Here is a 20,258-nt window from a genome sequence, read left to right as displayed (position 1 = left end):
GCTTCTGCCAGCCCACCCACCTGTGTAGGAGGGAGGGGCCTGACAGAGGGCTACTGTGACCTATAGGGCTAGGGTTACCAGACATCCTGTTTTTAAAGTGATACATGCATACAGATAGCATAATCACAATCCGTGAAACATAACCTTTTCATAGACATCTTACATGCCACATTTTATACAAAATTTGTTGCAAATATATAACCGTGGGTGCAACAATGATCTACATGATCATATTTTAATCAGATAACATCACACCATATTATAAGCCTCACACACACTGCTTTTCAGAAAACTACACAAGCATTAACATCTGTTTCTCAGGAAAACTAATAACTACTAATGCTCCGTGTTTGTCACGGAGGTCACGGATTTCGTGACTTCCTGCCATCTTTGTGACTTCTGCAGCAGCTGGTGTGGCTGACTCATGGGCTGCTCGAGGAGCTGGCCCTGGGGACAGCCACACTGGTCACTGCTGGAGCGGCTCTGCAGCTAGCCGCTCAGACGGCCCACAGCCAGCCACACCAGTCGCTGCTCTGGCAGTCCCAGGCAGCGGCCGATGCAACTGGCCCCATGGACCACCTGAGCAACAGTCCCAGAGACGGCAGGAGCAGCCACACTTCAGGGGCTCCTGGCAGTGATCCCAAGGTGGCCAGAGTGGCCGCTGGCCCCCTGGGGCTCCCCACTCCCGGCAGCGGCTGGAGCCATTGCTGGCCACCCAGGGCTTCCCTCCCCCAGCAGCGGCCAGAGCAGCCTCTGGCTGCTTGGGGCTTCCCTCTCCACCCCAGCAGTGGCCAGATCGGCAACTGGCCCCCAGGGCTCACCCCCAGCAGGAGAGGCAGCAGGCCCCCCAGGGCTTCCCCCCACAGCGCTCCCCCTCACAGCATCCCCCCCCTCCCCAAGATTCAATCATGGGTATTTATGGTATAAGGCATGGGACAGTTCACTGGCCATGATTTTGTTTTTTGCCCATGACCTGTCCATGACTTTTACTAAAAAAAAATAAAAAATAAAAATCTGTGATTAAATCTTAGCCGTAATTATAACCCCTCCCCCCCCCAAAATCAATCATAGAATCTTAGAAGATTAGGGTTGGAAGAGACCTCAGTAAGTCATCTAGTCCAATCCCCTGCTCAAAGCAGGACCAACACCAACTAAATCATCCCAGCCAGGGCTTTGTCAAGCCTGACCTTAAAAATCTCTAAGGAGATTCCACCACCTCCCTAGGCAACCCATTCCAGTGCTTCACCACCCTCCTAGTGAAATAGTGTTTCCTAATATCCAACCGAGGCCTCCCCCACTACAACTTGAGACTACTGCTTCTTGTTCTGTCATCTGCCACCACTGTGAACAGCCGAGCTCCATCCTCTTTGGAACCCCTCTTCAGGTAGTTGAAGGCTGCTATCAAATCCCCCCTCACTCTCTTCTTCTGCAGACTAAATAAGCCCAGTTCTTTCAGCCTCTCCTCATAAGTCATGTGCCCCAGCCTAGTAATTTTTGTTGCCCTCTGCTGGACTCTCTCCAATTTATCCATATCCTTTCTGTAGTGGGGGGCCCAAAACTGGACGCAGTACTCCAGATGTGGCCTCATCAGTGCCAAATAGAGAGGAATAAGCACTTCCCTCGATCTGCTGGCAATGTTCCTACTAATGCAGCCCAATATGCCATCAGCCTTCTTGGCAACCAGGGCACACTGTTGACTCACACTGTTGAGTCAACTTCTCATCCACGGTAATCCCCAGGTCCTTTTCCACCTGAAAAACAATATAAGGGGACTTTTGCCATTTTGTGGTAATGATATAAGAATGAAGAGACAAATATGGACCTAGTTGCAATGTGCACCATCAACTTACCATCAGACTAATCACAAATAGAAGTGCTAGCCCCGTGGGCCACCTGAGCAACAGTCCCAGAGATGGCAGAACTAAAACAAACTAATCTTCGTGCCTTCTTTTGATTTGGTGTAGATATGTACACTGGTTTTATTTAGCCCAGGCACAGTTTAAAGTGTCAGCCCTTCAATGTTTTCTGTCTGGGCTTCTTCCAATTACTTAATGATTCACAGATGGGCCCATGCGCCATATATCAAGACATGTTGATTACTATCCAACTCCTCTACGTCTAAGCATTCTACCAGCATACATAGCTGTGAGGAAGGATCCTCCTCTCTCAGGCAGAGGCTAAGGATTGTTCACCAGGGCTATATTTATTCAGTCCATCTCCTTTGAAGTGGTGTAAGGCACAACAGGCCAGCCAACAGCTTCATCTTTAAGAAACTGAACTCTGGAATCAAGGAAATAAGGTTGCTGGTGTAAGCAGATCGGAAGACAAGGGGTAATAGTGTTTTCAGGCTATAATCAGTCATTACCAAGGATCCCTATCTGAATTAGTGTCATTTAAGTGCAGCCCCAAGGGAATCCTGAGAGCACAGTTTAACTAGCTTAACCCATCCCCTATTTCAGCTTTGCCAACAAAGGGCCTCAAGAATAGATAAATAAGGAAAGTGAAGTAGCTGGCAGTCTCAATTAATGTAAAATATTCAGCCTTTAGGATTACTGCTAACATCTGAACCTTTTCGTGCCTAATTGCTGCTTGAGAATGACAGTTTCCCTGGTGGATGGTAGAGGTTTTACTTGTGCAGTGCTCTTGTTTTAAATGGGAGCCCCCATGGCCATAGACACTGAAATCCCATCCAAAGACACCCTTCTGCACTGCCTGCTGGAGTTAGTCAACATTTCTCTGCAACATCTGTCCTGAAACCTCGTAAGTCTGACACCTTGGGGTTTGTCTCTCTCCCCCGTTCATTCGTTGTTAGACCTGTAGATTTGAAAACTGAATAAGAATGCAAACGTTAAACTCTGCCTTATGCATTAAGGACCTGATCCAAAGCCCACTGAAATCAATGGAGACAGTCCAACTCCAGTGGATTTCAGAACAAGCCCTAAACCTTCCATTTGTCAGAGCAAGGTGGAAACTGGTTACCAGCTCTTTGCACCAGGCTCCTTTACAGCTGCTCATATCACAGATTACATCCCTATTCAGTCAGATCAATAGGGAAAGAGCAGCCTTGCTTTGATCTGTTCAAGCAGAGCAGTCACATTGGGAGGCACTTGAGTATTTCATGGCATTGGAAGTTGTTACCAAAAGCGTGTCCCAGTAGGTTTTTTTTTTTTTTTTTTTGCTGCTATTTCCCGAATGACCCACTCTACGTTGGGATCCTTGGAGCTAGCAGAGAACCTACAGCCTCAGCCTGAAGAGATGGTGCAGCATCCTCTCTGCATGATCACTGCACCTCAGCTTTGCCAAAAATCTCACCTCACTCACTGGCCTGCTTCTCCCATGAGTGTCTCCACACAGTCTTAGCATGGGAAACATTCTGCTTCACTATCTGCACAGCCATTCTCTTACCATCCTTCCAACTGACCTCTGTAGGATACCTGTAGAATGCTGCGGATGGGTAATGACGACATGCAAGCTGAATCCACTGTCTACTATGCAAAACATGTTTTACTGTACTTCTCCTCCCACTTGGTACCACTGTTATTCCCACCTTATCCTTCCCACAGTTGTCGGTTTTAACAGCCCATTGCATCTCATCTTAAACGTAGATTGTCTCCTTTTCGGGGAAGGGTCTGTCTGGTTACTTATTTGAACATCACCTAGCACAATGGAGTCCTGATTTTTGACTGGGGTGTCTAGGCACTACCATAACACTGATCAGTCAAAGAAAGAGACAGGGTGGGCAAGGTAATATCTTTTATTGGACCAACTTCTGCTGGTGAGCGACAAGCTTTCAAGCCACACAGAGATGGAGCCATATTGCTTTAAATAGGGTGACCATATTTCCCTATGCTGAATATGAGACACCTGGTAAAATTACTTGTATTCAAGCAAGTTCAATGGCAATCAATCGTATAAATGTTCAAATTAACATCAAGTTGACTGAGCCCCTATTAAAAAGAAATACTGCGTAGTTGGATTCTTTTTATTTACCTTCTTATCTTTAAGGCTTTAGGGTTCACAGGGGAGAGGTGACACACACACAGGGGGAGTAACTAAATGACCAGACCTTTCCTGTCCAGCGCGCTCTGCCCTCCATGCCAGGCTGGACCCCTGGGATGGACCTGCCTCTCCTGGTACTGCATCTTCCTGAAGCAACATGTTGGCGGAAGGGGGCATGCAGGGTCACATGCCCCATCCCCAGATTTCTGCCAGGATTCACACCAGACTGTGGCCAGCAGCAGCCTTTCGGCACTGTGCAGGAAGGAAGGGACAGGAGCTGCTTCCAACTGCAGGGGAAGGATGACCTGGCCTGTGTCTTTGCGGAGCTCATCTCTTCCCCCACCCACCCCCTTGGCTGGAAGCAGCTTGTCCCTTCCTGCCTGCACAGTGTCAAAAGGCAGCTAACACCTCCAGGCTGCTGCTGGCCACCAACATAACCCAGCTACCTCCTGATCCCTAGCAGGAAGGGGCGAAGCCCTAAGGATGCACTGTGCACCAGGGCCCAGGGAACCTGACTGCAGAGGCTTCAGCGAACCCAGCCAGAGAGGTGGCTCAGCAGATGAGGGTGCCTAGGGGACAGGACAGAGCAGCCCCACGCTCCCTGGGGGCAGGATCCAGGGTGGGGGGTAGGGTGAAGAGGGTGATAAGTCCCTGCCTGGGGGGGCTGCTGTGGAGCCCACAGGATCGGGGCACGAACAGGCTGGGAATCGCTTCCCCACCACCACTCCAGAGCTTAGCTGAGGGAAGGAGAGGCTTCCCTGTACCAGCGCTGTGTGGGGCTTTGGCACATGCAGGGCTCAGCTCCTCCTGGCCAGCAACCAGAGTTAGAGGGTCTTGGGCCTTCCCAGGGCACCAGCCCAGCCAGAGGCAGTGGGGGAAGGTAGGAGACTGCCAGCCAGGCAGTTGGTGAGCTCAGCGCTCCGACCAGGCTGGTTCTCCGCACAGCGCTGGGAGCGGGATGCGTCCCGCCGGGTGGGGTGTGTGTGATATGGAGGAGCAGTGGGGCTGGGGGAGGGGTGGGAAGGGCAAAGGGGCAAAGCAGGGAGAGGATAGCGAGAGAGGGAGCATATAAAGGGCCAATATCTGGGCAGCAGAGGTGACATGTAACTGGTCACCACCTGTTGCCTGCCCAAACTCACCAACCACTGAAACTTGCAGCCTATGCTGGCTGGAAACGGGATACAGGGCGGGGCCCTGCTGGCCAAGAGCCAGCATGCAGCAGGGGCTGTGCTGACGGACCGGCTAGGGGAGCAGCTGACTCTTCACCTTCCCATCCTTCTCCCTAACCAGCCTTGCACACCTGGATTGTTGGCCAGTGGACCCGCCCACTCACTGCTGATGGGCAGGCGACTGGCAAACAGGGAACCCCTGTTCTCACTTTCAGGTGACATTGTAAACAAGAAGCAGGCAGCATTATCTCCTGCAAATTGTAACCAAGTTTGTTTGTCTGAGTGATTGGGGTGAAGTAGGACTGAGTGGACTTGGAGGCTCTAAAGTTTTACATTGTTTTGTTTTTCAATGCAGTTATTTTTGTACATGAGTCTACATTTGTAAGTTGCACTTTCATGATAAAGAGATTGCACTACAGTACTTGCATGAGGTGAATTGAAAAAGACTATTTTGTTTATCATTTTTACAGTGCAAATATTTGTAATAAAAATAATGTAAAGTGAGCACTGTACACTTTGTATTCTGTGTTGTAATAGAAATCAATATTTGAAAATGTAGAAAAACATCCAAAAATATTTAATACATTTTAGTTGGTATTCTATTGTTTAACAGTGCGATTAATCACAATTAATTTTGTTGAGTTAATCATGTGAGCTAACTGCAATTAATTGACAGCCCTAGTTACAATATAGCTATGTTTCTGGGCATTTCCTCTTGACCAGTCTGGAAACCTATTTCATAATAAATCTCACAACCAAGTACATTACAAATATCTGAAAGTATGTGCAAAAAAGACTTTGCTGTGAAGTCAGAGAACATGCTATCATCTCTTGTTCAGAGTCATCATTAGTGCCATACAGATATGGCAGTCCTGTGACAACACATAAAGGCTGCTGAACCTACTCTCTCAAAGGTATGCATGAGGGGAGGTGGAGGGACTCCTCTTTAAATGGCTAAAAATGGATAAAAACCTTATTCTTCCCAATAGCTAAAAGGAAAGTATTTCTAAATTCAGGATACCATCCTACATCATAACAGTCCTTTGCACAGGGATGGTGCCTTCATCCACTCTTCTCAAAGCACTTGGATGAATTAGATCCCACAAAAACCTTCTGAGGTAAGTTCAGGAACTTTTATATCCGCATTCATAAAACAGAGAAACTGAAACAGAAAGTGTTAGTGACTTAGGCCACATTATGCAGCAATTCACTGGCAGAGCCAGGAATGGAATGCATAAGGGCCAGCTCCCTGTCCAGTGCTCTAATCATTAGACTATCCTCCCCTCCTACTGCTTCTTTCATGCATGTATGCAAGGCAGGCAGAAGAACTTAGTGTTTCTACTGTCTTAACATTCAGCATTAAATTGTTTTTTTTTTTAGTAAAAAAAGCTTATGTAAATTTGGAGTCACTCCACTGAAGTGACTCCAGGCTCACACCACTGTTCCCTTTAGCCCAACGAGATGTTTGTCTGAGTAAAAACAGTGTAAATACTATTGTTGATAAAGTTGAAGAATTTGGAAAATGGATAAACAGTATTTGCACGATTATATATTTTTTCCTGGAGATGTGTTGCAAAGGGCTCAGCTTTTATTATGTACTTGTACAAATAAATTCTCCCAGCCGTTGTGAACAGAAAGGGGTGACCACTGCTCTTCATTTTAACGATCCTAAAATAAATGTGGTTTTTCATGGGAATTAGAAAGCCAATACCCTCAATGATGAGTAGGCTATTAGAGGACACCTGACTTCCTGTTATAGTGGACTAGATCCCGCCTTGTTACACAGCGGTGATGATCCAGGACTATATGATATTGGTCTGTTTACATACCAGCTATACAGTCTGGTAGGAACAAAGTGAAGCAAACCTACAAATCTGCAGATGTAGTTAAAGAGGCAGCAAGATATTCTGAGCCCATCACAAGACTGCTTTAAAAAAGGCCTCAACAGCTGAATATTAACAAATCCCAGAGCATGCAGCTGCAGGCTAGGTATTTGTCTTTCACTCTCTGGTATGTTCAGCTAAAATTTGATTTCTCAGCCTGCCAGACAGAGCTGCCTATAGTTTGTATAGAAAAAGGACAACAAAATGGAAAAGAAATGCCAGGGAGAAGAATGATTTGTGTCAAGTGAAATGGCTCACCCACTCCTAAAACTTTTTGTCCAACATTTCTTGCTGCTGCCAAACACTTAAATCACTTGCCACTGGACTTAAATTCACCTCCAGAAGAGTCACATAAAATCTGCAGTTAAAGTATTACTCACCAGATAGGATTTTTCTTATATAAACAAGACTTTGCCCTTATTTGGTGCCTTTCATGTGATTATCTCTAGTACGTGCTCCATGGGGCAGGGACAATCTCCTTTTTCAGTGTCTGTACAACACCTAGCACAACAGGGTCCTGATCCATAACTAGGACTTCTAGGAACTACAGTAAGCCAAACAATAAAAATAAATACTAATTACATCTCAGCTGTCACCTCCTTGCAGGTTAGGTAAGCTTGTTTTCTGGATAAATGGAAACACCAAGATGTTAGAATCTGATCTTGTGAGGAGCTGAATGATCTCAACTTCTATTGTGTTCCTCAGAGGTGCTCAGCACATCACAGGATTGAGACCTTCTAAGTGATTGGCCCACAAAGATTACAGTCATTTGGAGACTGAGCTGGTAACAGAACCCAGGAACCCCAATTCCTAGTTCCCTTCTCTACTAGATCATGCCTATTTTAAAACCCTAGATATTTTTTCTGTATGCATGTGGTTTTAAATAATTCAGAACAAGGAAAGAAAAACACAATGATGGAAAACTGGGTCATTCAGATATGCACCTCCAGTCTGACCACAGGCTTGCAGCCAAGCACTTAGCTTTACTTCTGCAGCAAGTACAAATGTGGGAGGAAAATAGGGAAGGTACAGAGAGCTCATAATGTGCACCCCACACAATGCCAGGGACAATCCTAGCCCTTGTGGTGGGGTGGGGGGAGAAGAGAGTACAAGATCAACTCCTGCCATGCACGTGTAGGGGCACAACTCATTCCCAGGAGAACAGGGAAGAAGTGGGCCCAATGTTCTCACCATCTCCACACTCTTAGTGCAGCACAATCCCTCCTGGAGTTCCAGCTAGAGTGGGCAGCTACACCCTTTCTGGCAGAAATTGCTCTCAAGGTCTCCCCTTTGTGACAAAGGCAGGCACATCACTTACCTCATCCATCATTCCCTGAGCAATAGCAGGCTTGTAGTCTAGTCACAAGGTACAGTCCTCCAGCTGTATCTCTAAGCAAGTCCACCCCTTCCAGGGCACAAAACAATCCTAACAAAAAGGAAAAATAGTCTCACAGACCACAAGGGGCCAAGCCAGCACTGTCACACAGAGAAGGGGAAAGCAAGCCTTTAGGCTCCACAAGAAGTCTCAGCTCCTGACCTCTTGCATGGCTTAAGGAAGAGTTAGTCCTGAGAATTTCAACAAAAGAAACAAACCAACCCATCTTCCCTTCTCAGAGGGCTCAAGCAGGCAGTACTCTAAAGCCATTATCACATGGCCTGCTCAGGAAGTCCTAGGCACTAGTTCTGCTTGTCTCACAGTGCTAACCTGAGTTCCATCAAGGGCAGGTTGAGGCTGACTGTGACCACAAGAGTTCTTTAATTCTTCTTGATTGGTGGGGGGAAGGGATAGGACCAGAGCCTAATGGTACTTTTAGGACCATATAGCAGAATAGTGAAGGTAAATATTAAAAATCAACAGCACACATGTAGACCACCTAGTATGCTGCATCCTCCTAGCTAAGACATCTGGCTTCAAACTCTTTGTAGAGCATCAAGGGTTCACATGAATGACAGGAGATATTTGAGACTTTCAGCTCCCTTGCTGTGGATAAATAGGAGACTTCAGCCTCCAGACTGTCAATCTACATCCATTAACCACTCCATTATTTACTCCAAATACTTGCTGCAACTAGAGTGGGGAATACATCTGATTTTTCAGTTCACGGCCAGTTCCAAATCAATCAATCAATCATGGGAAAAATTTGAATTTTTGGACAATGGAAAAAGGTCAGTATCAGTGGAGACACAGGGCCACATTTATTACTGGCCTCAGGACAGATATAATTCTATTGTTTTACACCTTACACCCAGACTGAATCTGGCCCATTCAATGTATTGCCTTTTACTACTTAGGCCTGATACTCAGTGTAAATCAGTGTGGCTCCACTAACTTCAATGGGACTATGCTGATTTACAGCAGCTGAGGATCTGGGCCAGTGGACAGACTATTTATTTGCTCTAAGAGTTTGTCTAGTCTGCATTTTCTTTCTCTACATTCTATAATCCTCTAACAAAAACTCTACCATCTCAGCTAGCTTTAAGCTACTTTGCTCTGTCTTAAAGTTTGCATCATGTTTAGCATCACTTTGTATCATTAGAGTGACCTAGATATAATGATAATTCAGAAATAATTTCTGTTCTCTGAGCTGAGCTCAGTTTTGATGTTCTGTGTTTTCTTAAATCAGATCTCTTCATCTGCAAAAGTACATGAGTTTGTATACTTAAACTCTGGTGGCAGTTGTGATCACTGCATACATAATAATGTTAGTCACATAATTTGATATTTGCATCCACAGATGTGTGCAATTGCAGGACATATGTGGGCAGTTTACACAAATACATGTCCAATTTTGGTGCATGAAGCTTTTACTCCCCTCACCACAGGCCATCAGCAGGGTTTAAACCCTGGACCTTTAGCACTAAAGCATAGACTTCTGTCCCTTAAGCTAAAGGAGCAAAACTGTTACCAACAATCAGTAGTATACTGTTATCCACTATGTGGATAGGAGTGAGGGGGACATATCACACCCCCCCCACTCACCCCTCAGCCCCACATACAAAATGTGATGCAGGGATTTGAAATTCTCTTCCTCTCTCCCTTTCTGATTGCTATAAGCCTAACTATTGTAGATCTGTTTTGATAAGATGGTGTTTGTATACAAGAACAAATATATTTTGTCAATACAAAAAGAGTCAGTAGGATTTTGTTTTCTAAAAACAGAGTGAAACCTGGACAAGAGCCTACTCTTATTAGGCAACTGCCTTCTTTAAGAGATTGCCCTGAATTATCCCCCCAAGCTTAGTGACTACAACTGTGCTCCATCCCTATGAGAAGACCATGTCCATTAAGCAGCTGATTTTTGTCTGTCCCTTGAGTGGTTGCTTGAGAAAGATTTCACTCTAATAAAATAAAAGTTAATTTTGTACATGCTGCAAAATGCAATAGTGTTTAAAAAAGAAGGAGAATAATCATATTAAATGCAATGTGGTAGAGTCCCCAATAATTGCTGCAGTTTGGCAGAAATAAAACTTTTAAATGCAACACTAGCAGGCTGGTACTACCTATTTGTTTTTAAAAGCAGAGTTTATTATTTTCACACAGTGGGCAACAGGCTGGCATAAGCCATCTGGGATTTGAACCTCATGTCATTAGATCAATTTCTGTTTAGAGTCAGGAAGCAATGCCAACAAGAACAAAACTTATTCCATTTTAATCTGAAACTCCTTTACATTTGATTTCTGCTTGTAATACAGTAGCTTTCCCACTCTATATTGTGATAAATTCAGGACAGACAGCTGTAAGGGGGAGGAGGAGAAAACAGTCTCAGAGGGTTAAAAGGCCCTCCTCCCTATCAACTGAGGAGGGGTAACTACAGGTCAATCAGGTTTAGCTGAGAAGGGGTTACCAGAGAATCAATTAGGATCAGCTGAGAGGGAGTTACCTGAGGTCAATTAGGATCAGCTGATTCCAACTAAGGGCTGCCTGAGACCTTTTTAAACCCTCCCCTGTTGGGAGAAGAGGGAGGGACAACCAACCCAGAAGAAGTTGTCCTGCTGCCACTAGGGTAGGAGCAGTGAGCCTCACCAGGAGGGGAGGCTAGGCTGCAGTCCCTCCCATAAGGGAGAAAAACAAGCTAAAAAGACTGGTGGAGAAAAGGAATGGACTTCCCCTGTGCCACCAAGAGGGACTGTTTTACCCAAGCCTGTCTCCCCGAGGCTAAAAGCAGCTGAGGCTGGTGAGACTGAGGTGCCTTGCCACAGTATACTTCTTTTGTCAGGTGCTATTTGAATAAATTGTTCTTCATCGGACCTATGTAACTATCTTTTTTTATCCTGCCTTTCCATGACCCTACATCAAACAATGGCCCTCTCTTTGGGCCCAATCTTGCATAGTCCCACTGGGCCTGATCCTGAGGAATGCTGAATAAATGCAGCTCCCATTGACCAAGATCAGCACCAGGTCCATTGATTTTACCCTGTAAGAGGTACAAAGAAAAAATGCGGTATTAGCTATGCTATTTATCCTAGAGGCTGTGCTGTGCAACAGGTAAAGCACAAAACAACATGGGCCTCAACTTTGAGATGTGGGAGGTGTCCAATGTCCATGTAGAGGCTCATTCACGAAAGACTGATCTTATCAGGTTAACCAGGAGTCATCCAGTTCAGGAACTCAAAGTCATAGCTGGCCCATCTGGAAAGACCCTGAATGACTCTTCCTTTCTTTTGCTATACCAGCAGACTGCATAGGATCAACCAGACAGGACTCAACTTGACAATTACTTTCTAATACAAAAAGACCTCCCAAATCCCAGCTGTGGTGACTGAGAGAGATAAGGAAAGAAGCATTTTAAGGAGTCAACTGGAGACGGTTAGCGCAGGGGAAAAGCGAGGATGGTAACTCTCTCAACCATGAAGATATGCAAGCAAGCTCCAAAAGCAACACAGATTAGGTGTCTGTCCTAGCTCCATCAAGTATTGCTAGGAAGGGTAGATTATTTCTTTACCATTGAATAATTTGTACCACTCAGCATACCCTATACACATGGGCACCTATTCCAGAAAAAGTGCAAGGATCACTCACTCATGAAAAGATTTGAGCTTGCAATGCTTTGAGTACACAATAGTATTCTTAACTAGGCATGGTCCTTGAATAACTGTTCTTGTGATGCCTTTCGTTGTCCATTTGTGATCCTTTCACCTTCACCTTATAAATTATTTAGGAATGCACAGACATATTCAGGAAATCCTTGTTTTGTGCTTCCTGAACAGTGTGAAGGATCCAGAAGAGGGGCTGAAGATCTGTCCCATTGTAGACAAATCCCTTAGGGCCAGATTTCAATTATTTCAAGGAGACTTAGGGGCCTAAACACCTTTAAAAATCTGCCCTTAACCTCTCTGCATTAGCTTCTTTGTCTATAAAGTGAAGGATCTGCTTCCTTAGCTACCCGGCAGGGTGTTGCAAGGATGAGTTAATTAACATTTCCAAAGCACTATGTAATTGCTAAGTGTTATTACCAGGCTCTGTGCAGCAGGTTCTGTCATGCAAAGGGATATAGTGCTGAGACTTCACTGTCCAGGTACCAGATCTGCACAAGAGTCTAATTTCTGTAGCTCATCTTGTCTTTATCACAATCCTCCAGCAAATGGTCTTATTATTGGCTCCTGTTATGATCCAACATGTGACTTTTACCGGTCATTTATGTGAAAGGAGAAGAATGACAGTTACACCTCTACCCCGATACAACGCTGTCCTTGGGAGCCAAAAAATATCACTGCGTTATAGGTGAAACCGCGTTATATTGAACTTGCTTTGATCCGCCGGAGCGCGCAGCCCCACCCCCCGGAGCGCTGCTTTACCGCGTTATATCTGAATTCGTGTTATATCAGGTCGCATTATATCAGGGTAGAGGTGTATTTGTGTTTTGCATAATCTAACCCACATTGATAGTTTCATCCATTTTTTGTTCCTATCTTCCAAACTGTACCTTTTTACTATAAAAATCATCCAAGAACAGAGTCATGCGGTACATTAAAATTCATTGTGGTGATTAAGACATCCAGACTTCTCTTATGTAATTCTCCTTAGCTAAACCTTTGCAAAGAAAGAAGAAAATTGGGAGATGCTCAAGATTCTTCACATAATTGTTTAGATCTTGATTTTTCTCTGTGATACCCACGGTGGTTGCGACTTCACCACAACTTTGACTTATCCTTCGGAGACTTCCTTTCTTTACATATTTTATGTGTCCACCAACACACTTACCTTTTCACTTTTACTAATTTAAATAAAAACTGTTGTGATTATGTAACTGGAAATTAGTGGATAAACAAACAGGATGCCAAATTGTCACCAAAAGCTAAAGGCCCAGAGACACAGAACTCTGCAGTAACAGAGCCAATAACAAGTCTGCCCTCAGTTACACCCAGGCTACCCCATTGAGCTCAGTTATGTGCTGCCGTTCTGATACATTTTATATTAAATTATTCACTTATAATGCCTTCTTCCAATGCACATGCCTGATGTGTTTCACCTGATCTTGTTATTCTACAGCTAAGTTTTTACTTTGCTATTTTCCTCAGTGTAGTTAGCAGGATTGTTCATATAAACTGCACACTGTATTTGGTCCTCTATGTATATAGGTTCTGTTGCTTTGGAAGGCTAGTATGCACATAACTAGCCTGCAATCCTGATATTCAGTGTTTACATAAACTGTGCCCCTGTGAGGGGCCCCAGGCAGTGCTCAGACCACAGCCACCACCCAGAAGCTTACCGAAATGCCTGGAGAAGGGGGCCCAGCAAACCTCTAGCTCCCAAAGGACCTTGTCCACAAAGCTCCTGACTGGGGGAGATATCCAGCCCCACCAATTGGCTGGGAAACTCTGCTTAAACCAGAAAGAGGCACAGGCAGTTGTCTGAGCCACTAATGGAATCTGGCTGCTGCTACGGATGTTGCCTACTAGCCTGACTCCTGAGCCCTGCCTTCCTTATCCCAGACTTCAGTCTGTTTCCTGTTCCTCCTTTCCTGCCTTGCTCCAGGCCCTTTCTCCTAACCTTACCCCTGAATCTGACTCTGGCTCTGACCTTTGGCATGGCATCTGACTCTGGTTCTAGTTCCAGGTCTCTGGCTCCAACTTTTAGGCCTAAATGCCCACACCCCAGTCTCTGCAGCTTGCTTGGACCACTGTCCACTTCTCCAGCTGAGGATGGACCCAGTGGAGTTCCCTGTACCCCAGGGGGCATCTGCACTGTGTGAGCAAGTGATCCACTTCCAGGTAGACAACAGAGCATTGCAGGCACAGAATGCACAGCTTGCAACAGAGAATCAGATATTGTGGGAGCAAGTCCACCCGAGCTTGGTCCTGCCTGAGAGCTTCAATTGGAGCCACTCCAAATTTCAAGGCTTCATTAATCAGTGCCACCTCTTATCCTTGCTTTGACCACAGACATATGCAAGTGACCGTTCCAAGGTAGATCTGGTAGTTAGCTTGCTGACAGGGGAGAGATTGGACTGTGCCTCTCCCATGAAGGAAGCCAACAGTCTGGTTCTGTCCAACTGGGATGCCTTGCAGCGGGTGATATCAACCATCTTCGATGACCCCAACAATGCCTTCTTTGCTGAGGCCACCTTGTGGAAACTCTGACAGAGGTCAGGCACAGTTGCTTCCTATGCTGCTCACTTCTGCAATCTCACACTGGACACAGAAAGGAATGAGGCAGTCCAGTAATTTCAGTTTTGACAGGGCCTGGAGGACTAGGGTAAGTATGAACTGCCCTGGTTTGAGACTCCAACAGGTCATAGATCTTGTTATTCATACTGCAAATCCTTTTTGCAAGCGATGGGGAAAAAAAAATTGAAAAGTGTCACAAGTACGCTATCAGACCCACCAACTGAGCTGTGGAAGATAACCTGACCTGTTGGCAAATCATGCCTGAAGAGAGAGAGCAGGCTGGCAAATCTGTGTTAGTGTGGCTTGGCTCGCCACAGCAGTATCTCCAGTTGCCCCACAGGGAACCCAGTCGGAAGGAATCTGGGAAAAGAGCCAGCCCAGGCTCCGTGAAGGAGGCTAGCCTCTGCATCCCGACAGAGCGTCCTCCTGAATCCTGAACTGAGGCCCTGACAGGCCAGCTCCTGTCAGTCAGCAGCACACCTATAAGTACCTGTCACGTTATGCATCCCAGGACATCCCCAACCATTCCCTTGGCAGCATGCCCTTATTCAGGGCCGCCCTTATTCAGGGCCTCCCTTAGGGAAAATGGCGCCCTGGGTGAACAAGTATTTTAGCACCCCTAGCCATCGGAAGCGCCACAAGGCCCTTGTGGGCTCCCCACTCCCCATCACCTCGAGGCCCCACTGCCTCCCCGCAGTGCTTAATTTGTATTGAAAGTCATGCCGGGGCTCTGCCCCCAGCACAAATTAAGCACTGGCTGGGGGGCCGGTGCTGGCTGGGCACCCAGCTCTGAAGGCAACGCCACTGCCAGCAGCAATGCAGAAGTAAGGGTGGCATGGTATATGTGGTGTATTGCCACTCTTTCTTCTGCACTGCTGCTGCAACTTATGGTGACTGACATTCGGCTTGCGGCTCAAGGCAGACTCCGCGCACAGGGGCTGCATCTTGCTGGAGCCCAATGTCATCCCTCAGCCTTCTGGCCACTCCTGGCTCACCAGAGGCACAATTTCAGATTTTGATGGAGGGATGCAACTATATCCTGAAAAATAATTTTTTTGCAGATAATTTAGAAATTAGCTGACAGGAGCAATGTATCTAATTCCTATATAAAAAAAGAAAAAAAATGTACGAACATCAAGTAAGGCCATATTTAAAAATTATATGTAAATTTAGAACAATCAGGAGATAATACAGCAAGATACCTCAAAGCTTGGGATTGGGACTATCAGATATCAGAAACACAAGTTTGATACTTTGTACACTGTCTTTAGGAGAGATAAATAAATAAAATCTGATTACTTTCTCTAACAGACACACTCTGTGTTACTGCCATTGTCTAACTTTATTTTAGTCAATTGTTTTTCACTCCACTAAAAACATGTTTACTTAATTTTAACATATTTGATTAAGGGTTTTTTATACCTCTTTTTTTAAGAATCAGAATTTATTTTTCTAATTATTTTGGCATTTATGTTTACCGATCACAATCATGTACGTGACTCACTAACATTTGACTCCATCATTACTATTAGTATCAGACCGTGACCCACATTTATTTTCATATGAATTTCATGGAAGTATAGAACTGTAGGACTGTAAGGGACTTCAAGAGGTCATCTAGTCCAGTCCCCTGCACTCATGGCAGGACAAAGTATTATCTAGACCATCCCTGACAGGTGTTTGTCTAACCTGCTCGTAAAAATCTCCAATGATGGAAATTCCACAACTTCTCTGGGCAATTTATTCTAGTGCTTAACCACCCTGACAGGAAGTTTTTCCTAATGTCCAACCTAAACCTCCCTTGCTGCAATTTAAGCCCATTGCTTCTTGTCCTATTCTCAGAGGTTAAGAAGAACATTTTTTCTCCCTCTTCCTTGTAACAACCTTTTATGTATTTGAAAACTGCTATCATGCCCTCTCTCAGTCTTCTCCAGGCTAAACAAACCCAATTTTTTCAAGCTTCCCTCAAAGGTCATGTTTTCTAGACCTTTTTTGTTGCTGTTCTCTGGACTTTCTCCAATTTATTCACATCTATCCTGAAATGTGGTGCCCAGAACTGGACACAATACTCCAGTTGAGGCTTCATCAGTGCGGAGTAGAGCAGAATAATTACTTTTTGTGTCTTGTTTACGCTCCTGCTAATACATCCCAGAATTATGATTGTTTTCTTTGCAACAGTTTTACACTGTTGACTCAGATTTAGCTTGTGATACACTATGACCCCCAGATCCCTTTGTGCAGTACTCTATCCTAGGCAGTCATTTCCAAATTTCTATGTGTGCAACTGATTGTTCATTCCTAAATGGAGAACTTAGCATTTGTCCTTATTGAATTTCATCCTCTTTACTTCAAAGCATTTCAGATTTTAATCCTATCCTCCAAAGCGCTTGCAACCCCTCTCAGCTTGGTATCGTCCGCAAACTTTATAAGTGTACTCTCTATGCCATTATCTAAATCATTGATGAAGATATTGAACAGAACTACACCCAGAACTGATCCCAGAGGAACCCCACACAATATGCCCTTCCAGCTTGACTGTGAACCACTGATAACTACTCTCTGGGAATGGTTTTCCCACCAGTTATGCACCCACCTTATAGTAGCTCCATCTAGGTTGTATTTCCCTACTTTCTTTTTGAGAAGACAGTATCGGAAGTCTTATTAAAGTAAAGATATACCACATCTACCACTCCCCCCCCCCCCCATCCACAAGGCTTGTTACCTTGTCAAAGAAAGCTATTAGGTTGGTTTGACATGATTTGTTCTTGAAAAATCAATGCTGACTGTCACTTAATCATCTTATCTTCTAGGTGTTTGCAAATTGATTGAATTTTAAGTTATTTTACAGATATAACCAAAATACCATTTGAAAATAAGTGACCTTCATCTGCACAGTTTCTAAAGTTATAGTGTTTAGCTATTTTTTAAAACTGGAATTGCTAAGGTGAGTACAAGCTAAATTTATATTCTAGAAGGATACTATTATTTGGTTGTACCACTTTAAATAATGAATGGCAAAGCACAATATGGTAATAAAAGTAATAATAATAATTACTCCAGCCAGGACAGGTTAGGCATTTTAGAATTCACTACTCAAATAATTAAATTTAAGCATAAGAGAGAAATAAAATTATGAAACGCACAGAACAGTCAAAAAACTAAAATAATTGCACTGTAATCCTTAAAGTTTGAAAGAATTAAATTACAGAGAATATATGTGCCTTGTGCATTTTGACAGGAAATACCAAGAAATAACAACAACATGTGTGTGTGTGTGTGTGTGTGTGTGTGTGTGTGTGAGAGAGAGAGAGAGAGAGAGAGAGAGAGAGAGAGAGAGCGCAAGAGAGTGTGTGTGTGTTAGGGGGGAGAGAGAGAGTGTATGAGACTATTAGTGTGTGTGTGTGTATGTGTTGGGGAGGTGTGTGTATGTGAGAAACTGTGTGTGTGTGTGCTGGAGGGGAACTATAGACTGCTTACTGCTCAGCCCCGCCAGTGAAACCTGAGCCCAAGTGCTGCTCCCTAACGCAGTGAGTTGGAGTGACCTCTCTCCCTATGTGAGAGCAAGGGACCGCTATACTTAGTGGAGAATGTGGGCATCATCCCTCCCCGAGACAAGGGGAGAAGCTGAGGACAGCATTAACTCAAACCTCCTCCTCCCGATCTAGGAAGGATGGAGGTCGAGAAATTAATCAAATGGGTCACCAGGAGCCAACAGCAACAGCAGGAAGCACAGCTTCAGCAGCAGCAACAATTACTGCAACTGCTTGGGAATCAACAATAGCAACTAATCGAGAACTGGGTGCCCAACACCGTGATCAGCAGCAGCAGTGCTTGCAGCAGCTTGCCATGCTTGTACCGACATCTGGGGGCTCCAACCCCGGGGGAGCAGTGGCCGGTATGCTTGATGGAAATGGGCCTTGAGGACAACCCAAAAGCCTTCTTCATTACCTTCGAGAGGGTCACCTCAGCAGCTAAGTGGCCCCAGAAGCAGTGGGTCATGCTTTTGACCCCTTATTTGATATGCCCGGCCCAGGCCACCTAGGTGGGGCTCCTGGGAGGGGAAGCCCAAGACTACGGGCAGTTGAAAGCTGCAATTCTCGATGCACTCAAGATTTCATTGGAAACATTCCAGCAGCAACTCCAGGAGAAGGCCTACCCACCTGGGGCGTGACCAAAGGCTGTAGCCCAGCAGCTGAAGGATGTGTGCTGGCGATGGCTACAGCCTGAACGGTGTACTGGTGCTGAAGTCATCAAACAAGTCATCTTCGAGCAGTTTGTACATGTCCTTCCAGTGTGAGGAAAAACCTGGGCCCTTCACCACCGGCCGGCAATCTTGAGTGCAGCTGGAGCCATCCTGGAGGACTTTTTGGTTGCAGAGACTGTGGTTGGGCCTGGGGCTCGGAGCTGTGGCCCCAGTGATGGCCAACCCCAGGGAAGAGAGGACCTGGGGCCAAAGGAATTAACCCAGGCCCGTCTCCAGATGCCCCGACGGATGGGACGCTGTCAATCCTTGACACCCACCCCGTGCATTAGGGAGAATACCTGAAGCCCAGACATGGGGGGAAAGCCCTCGCCCAATTCTGCAGATTGGCCAAGGTGCCCCAAAATCAGCCCTTATTTCACCTGCAGCTGATTCGGGCACCTTCAACATGAGTGTCCCATGATGGAATGCAGTTTTGACCAGATCTGCTCTGGAGAGTCACGGGCCCATAAGCAGAACCTTGGGTAAGCTGACAGTCTCCCTTGACATGGATAGAGTCCAAGTCTCCACCCTTATTGACTCTGGATGAAGGCAGACTCTCATCCACCGGGATCTCATCCAGCCTCCAGACCTGCTGCTGGTATCACTGAAATATCGGGTCCACCTAGCTGAGAGCCAATAACAGCCAGACAGGGATAAGGAAGAATTGCTTTATTCTGCAGAAGAAAGGAGAGCTTTGCACCTTGGTACAAAAACTCTGTCTTACACACATTTTACAGGTCCTTTATACACATTCAGACAAAGGCCCTTGCCATGTTAACACTTGATTGGTGGTTGTCAGACCCGTGCTTTTGCTATCTGGTCAGTGAAAACCGGCTTGGGGCTTGTTCCCTCTGCCTCAAGGCAGAGGAGAGAAGACAGTTCAAAAGTTCAGGCTACTGTGTAGTGAGGTATCTGCTTCCCCCTAATGGCCACTGGTTGACATAAAGGCTGTTAGCTGTTAAAGGGGGGGGGGGTCACTAGTAACTTTCACAGTCCCCCCTTCGGGCCTGACAAACCCAAATTGTCAGGCCCGTTATGCAATTTGTGATCAAGCTGGAGGGAAAGATATCTAGAGCCAAGCGGTTCTGGAGAACCATCTGCCTTAGTTTTTCTCTGTGCGGTTGCCAAGTCCACCCGGGCATCGGCGGTAGTTTAATTTTCCAGATGTCTCGGTGAATTACTCAATTACACATGCATCCTCTCCATGGACCTGGTGGGATTCGGTATGTGGGAGCCCACCCCCCCACCCCCAATTGGTCTATATGCTTGGAAGGAGCATTGAGAACGTTTGCACTTCCACCCAGAAAGTTTCCAAGTATGTCTTCATGGCCACAGATCAGGTAGTACTCCTGATGT

The sequence above is a fragment of the Chrysemys picta genome, chromosome 3, assembly GCF_011386835.1.
Source record: "Chrysemys picta bellii isolate R12L10 chromosome 3, ASM1138683v2, whole genome shotgun sequence".
Classification (NCBI taxonomy): Eukaryota; Metazoa; Chordata; order Testudines; family Emydidae; genus Chrysemys; species Chrysemys picta.
This window is presented reverse-complemented; position numbering follows the sequence as displayed.